Here is a 5,948-nt window from a genome sequence, read left to right as displayed (position 1 = left end):
CAAAACATGTTGGACAGGTTGTGTGTGCGGCAAGGAAGAATCGATTCAATTTTGGTGAAGATCTGAATAGGGATTCAGATCTGAGAATTATTTAATTTTGTAAGTGATTCTTCACCATTGGGATATATGGCCAAAAACGATACATAGCAGGATATCTCAAAAAGTTGTGGATGGATTTGGACCAAACTTGTTGGACAGGTTGTGTGTCTGACAAGGACTAATCGTTTCAATTTTGGTGAAGATCCGGATCCGGATCCGGCGAGTAGAATCTTTTAAGTGATTCTTCACCATTGAGTGATATGGCCAACCAGGTGGAGGTATGCGCTCTCCACCGAGTGCCGTTTTCGTTATTAAGGTAACTATTTCTGTTTGGTAATATATTATGGCAGAGGACAGAATGATGCTTTTCAGGTAATAATAGGTTTCCTTTACACCGATGGTAGGTATGCTATGGACACATCTGTAGAGAAGAAAATGATGTTGTTTAAAATTGACCGAGCTGTGTTTATGAAATTATTGAACGGCTATTAGAGGTTAATAAAACGATTTTGAAAAGCAGCAAGTTCATGGAATCCGTCCCAGGATTTAGTGAACCGTTTATCGTCTATCAGGTGGGATCTCGGCCATTTAAAGCACATTTGGAGGTCATTTTAAAACTTTTTAGGGACACGTCGTGCACGAGGCTCATAAAAGTACGATTTGGATCGAAAACATTGGCTGATGATGAATGGGCCACGAATAAAGGGTCACAGGTGAGTGCCCTTGGTTTTCAACTGGCCCGCAATACGCACACCTTTTCACTTTTTGCAAGATGGAAGAGGAGAGCCGTGCTAGGTTCATGTGTGCACACCTGTAACGAACACCACTTTCTATGTGTTAACCCCATTCTCACTATGAAATTAATCGAACAATTGGCGTTTCATATTACTGGATACGGTTTATGATGAACGCAAGCGTCCGATTGATCTCCCGGGTACCGGCGCGCAATGGCCTGCTCCTTTCTAGAGGATCTTGAACAGGATCTTTCGAGAGGAGTGAGTGCTCCAAGATGCTGCACCTCTTGGACGGCAATTTTAGTACGTCACTGGGAATGTTCAGGGAAACAAATCCAGGACAACTAGCCTGTCTCTGGCCGCACAACAACAACAACAACAACACGCGCGGATCTTCCACCAAAATCTTCCACGAAGATCCCCAACCTGGCTCAACTTTGCTTAACTTCCGAGATGTGACTCATTGAGCGAATTAAAGTGGATGAGTTTTCCTGAAGGTCATCATTATGTCCAAGAAAAACAAGCTTCACTCGGACAATGTTGTGCGAGAATGACAAGAGCAAATGAATGTTGTTGTTGTTGTTGTTGTTTTGTAAGACAGTCGCGGATATCGAACGACCAGACAAACAAGAAATGAAATGCAAATGTCAGACAGATGTGTCACCAAATCCACCCTGAAAGTCCAAGTTATCCTCCCGGTCACGTGCTTTTGTTCCACCGGGAATCTCCGTCTCCGCACCTTTGCCAAAAGCCCCGCCCACTTGATTGCCGCCTCATTAGTACAAGTGAGCCGTGCTTCAGGCTCCAACAGAGCCGGCCATGTGGCCCACACCTTTACCGGGGACTCATTGTCTGGATTAAAACAGCACGTTGGAGACCAGGACGGCTACAGTCACGTGGTATAGACAAGAGTGCGGAGCATGAGACGGGACAAGAAATGACTTGTGGATTGTACAAATTATAATAAATAAATAAATAAACCACAACTAGGAATTCATCGCAATTTTATTTGGGATCTATTATTTAATTATCTCCTTGTGTGTGTTTTACACCTCAAACTATATAAATAAATAAAAACACCAGACTCGGTGGTGCCATAGTGGGAGGGTCCACTCTAAGTCTGGGAGGTCGATGGTTTGAACCATGGTGGGAGGGTCCACTCTGAGTCTGGGAGGTCGACGGTTTGAACCATGATGGGAGGGTCCACTCTGAGTCTGGGAGGTCGACGGTTTGAACCATGTGGGAGGGTCCACTCTGAGGCTGAGAGGTCGACGGTTTGAACCATGTGGGAGGGTCCACTCTGAGGTGAGAGGTCGACGGTTTGAACCATGTGGGAGGGTCCACTCTAAGTCTGGGAGGTCGACGGTTTGAACCATGGTGGGAGGGTCCACTCTGAGTCTGGGAGGTCGACGGTTTGAACCATGATGGGAGGGTCCACTCTGAGTCTGGGAGGTCGACGGTTTGAACCATGTGGGAGGGTCCACTCTGAGGCTGAGAGGTCGACGGTTTGAACCATGTGGGAGGGTCCACTCTGAGTCTGGGCGGTCGACGGTTTGAACCATGGTGGGAGGATCCACTCTGAGTCTGGGAGGTCGACGGTTTGAACCATGTGGGATTGTGGGAGGGTCCACTCTGAGGCTGAGAGGTCGACGGTTTGAACCATGTGGGAGGGTCCACTCTAAGTCTGGGAGGTCGACGGTTTGAACCATGTGGGAGGACCCACTCTGAGTCTCGGAGGTCGACGGTTCTAACCATGGTGGGAGGGTCCACTCTGAGTCTGGGAGGTCGACGGTTCAAACCCCGGCCGAGTCATAAAAAGCCTTTAAAGATCGTCTGTGCTGCTTCTTTACTTCATGCTCGATCAGCATTGAAAAACGAAAGAACACGGACAAACAACCATCGGGTTTGAAGGGCCTAATGGTCTCCTCCAGGGTCGACGTTCCTTGGAAACGAACTCATGTTGTTCCTGTATATTGGAATCGTTCACCTTCCTTCAGTGTTGAACATTTCACCCACACAGGTCACTTACGGAGGGGTCTACGTGTTCGCGACGTTAAACAATGGCTGGGCTTTATGAAGGTCTCTTCTCTCTCCTTTACAATCATGACAACCATGGCGGTTTACCCTGTGAGAACAAACGTGGGGCCGCTTGCCCTGCACCCTCTCTCGCCATCGGTCTCTGCTGCCCGTGCGTTTAAACCACAACCAGATGTGAGGCTGCTCACGTGAAAGTGAAGGAGAAACGAGACACCCAATGGAAGGTCTTGAGGATAAACGACGATTCCACACTCGCTCTATTCACCTTCATTGTTATTGAAATGGCGTCCATTATCGTCGCACATCTAAATTAGTTTTCATAACCTTGATACCTCTTCTTTGCCAACCATTGCAAATTACTTTTTTGGCGAAGACCCCCCCTTGTTCCAAATTTACAAATATAATCTTCACTACTCAGGGCTGGCAGGATAGCCTCGACCTATAGGTAAGCGCACCCGCCTCGGATGGACCTTAAACTGGGCGTCCTGTCTGCCGGAACCAGTTGGGGGAAGATAAAAAAGAAGAAGAAGCTACGATTGTTTTTTGGGGGTTTTTTTGTATACAAGATCAAGGCTCGTGCAACGTGTAAGAGCTAACATCAATCAAAAAAAAAAAAAACGGACACAAAAACATATAATAAAGGGAGCGGGACACAAGATGGGGAGAGAGAGGGAAGCACACAAGTACAACAGCAGAGAACAGGGACATCGGGAGATCTGTGGGAGGGAGAGGGCTTGGGGGGAGGAGGCATGGGAAGGGGGTGGGTGGGTGGGAGAGGTATAAAACACATTGACAGTGCTAGGACTTCCAGGAAAGAAGTTGGTATTTGAAAAAAGTGGATCTGGGGTGAATTAACGGGGTAGAAAAGATCAAGGTTTTGAATGGGGGAAGATAAGAGATGATATCACCTTCAGATCACCATAGCTCTAAACCCTCCAGCACGTGCACAAAGCTATGGAGAACACTTGGGAAGAGGAAGAAATCGCTGACTGAGTAACTAAATAAAGAACGAATTTGCACAAAGTCAGACTTTCTTGATCAATGAGAGGTGCACACCACCACCATGATAACCAGGACAGAATTCCAGCAGCCAAATGGACTTTCCGCACGCGCGGATTGCCTATATTATGTTACGAACAGGTGAAACAAATTGGCCATGGAAGGTAACCAAAACACATCGTTTAATAACCAAGCCGGGCATTTCCATCACCACCGGAGTAAACAACAACAACAACAGAGACATGTGCCTTGGGGAGGTCTTTCTTCCCCACTCACTCTCTCCAGTCTGTTGCCTGTGGGCAGACGCTTCACCGGATGACTCAGCGATGCTGTGGTCTCAGCAAAACAAACCGAGAGGGGCAGGGAGGGCTTCTTGGAGCGGTGGGGGCAAACAGGGAAGTCGGGTGAAACAAGACGCTCCTTTGCCTCCTGGTTCACCCTTTTCACATGATCAACACCCACCCCTTCCACCTCCTTCGATCCTCACATCCTCTCCTTCCCCCTTAATCCTTATTTCTGCATGTTGGCTTAATGACTAATCCAACAGCTGATAATGAGAGGAGAAAATTATCTGCAGGAATTAGTAATCTGTTTGGTCTCATTTCGGCCTTATCTCCCCCTTCTTATTCTCTCGGTGTTTTTTTCTGTGGCTAAACATCGCAACTGCCAGCTTTTGCGGTCGTGATTTGTGATGTTCGGCTGCGGAGAAGACGGAACAAAAACAACAGAATTCTCATTGGCGACCCACGACTATCTCCATAAAGAACGAGCAAAAACAACCATTGCCATTAAACACTTGTACAGATCTCACCGAGTGCGGCGTGTAAAACAATCGGAGGTCTAGCTGGACATCCTTGAAGTCCAGAGACCGGTCGTGGACCCCTGAGCTAAAGTGAAGTACACAGAAACCGAGGAGAGAACGCCATCGGCCTAATGATCGAGTGGCATGTGGATTTCAGGTGGTGGAGCCTGCATAGCTGGGCCACCTCTCGCAGAAGTAGGCGTCATGTTTACACTTGGTTAGCGTTACCATAGCATTGGCAAGGGCTGGGCCTTCAGCCGCCCATCTGGAAAAACTCGCAGAGCTGCCAGGCCCCACAGGGCCTTCCCACAAGAAAAATATTTAAAAAAAAAATAGAGCTAGAGAGAGAAAAAAAACAACAACCCATACAGAAGGGCGCCTTGTGGCATTGAGCCTCTGTGCTTCGGGTCAGATGCCACCAGGTTGGCAACAGAACTACACATCACGTGGGTCAACAATTCTTTGCGTGAACACGATTCCACGTACACAGTCAAAACGTGGCAATGCAGACTTCTACCGAGACTCCCACTAAATCTCTCGGTACAACTTTGACCCCTAAAACCCAACCGCAAACTCTTCGTGTTAAACCTTCAGGTCTGGCTTTTACATCTGTATGCGTTCAAAGCTATCCGGCCTCTATTATAATATTAATAATGCTACTAGGAGTCGGGCACGTCTCGACCCCTCTCCGAGGAGGAATCAAGCATGGCGGAGGTCCCAGAAACCTGCCTTTGATGTGCGACATCCAAATACTAATGAGGAGCCTGATGTGCCAATGACTGAACGCAGACTGCTAATAGCTCGGGCACGGTTTAACCGCAGGCTAGTCACCTTGCACGTCACTTTGTGCCTCAATTTGTACGCACGAGAAGAACCCGACGAGCGGCCATTTGGGGGGTAGAATGTTCAGTACCGCCAAGTTCAGCTTCGAATGAAGACCGATTTCCTCCAGTGATGCTGACCATTTAATCTCGCATTCCTTTCAAGCCCAGAACATTCTGCTCGACTGCTGGGCCGAGTAAACACAAGCATCTTCATGAGAGAGAGAGAGACAGAGACAGAGACATAGAGATAGAGAGAGAGAGAGAGAGAGAGAGAGAGAGAGAGAGAGAGAGAGAGAGAGAGAGAGACAGACAGAGACAGAGAGACAGAGAGAGAGAGAGAGACAGAGACAGAGAGAGAGAGACAGAGACATAGAGAGAGAGAGAGAGAGAGAGAGAGAGAGAGAGAGAGAGAGAGAGAGAGAGAGAGAGAGAGAGACAGAGAGAGAGACACAGAGAGAGACAGAGAAACAGAGAGAGAGAGAGAGAGAGAGAGAGAGAGAGAGAGACAGAGAG

This window comes from Myxine glutinosa, chromosome 1 (assembly GCF_964187855.1).
Source record: "Myxine glutinosa chromosome 1, kmMyxGlut1.1, whole genome shotgun sequence".
Lineage (NCBI taxonomy): Eukaryota > Metazoa > Chordata > Myxini > Myxiniformes > Myxinidae > Myxine > Myxine glutinosa.
Note: the sequence above shows the minus strand (reverse complement) of the source record.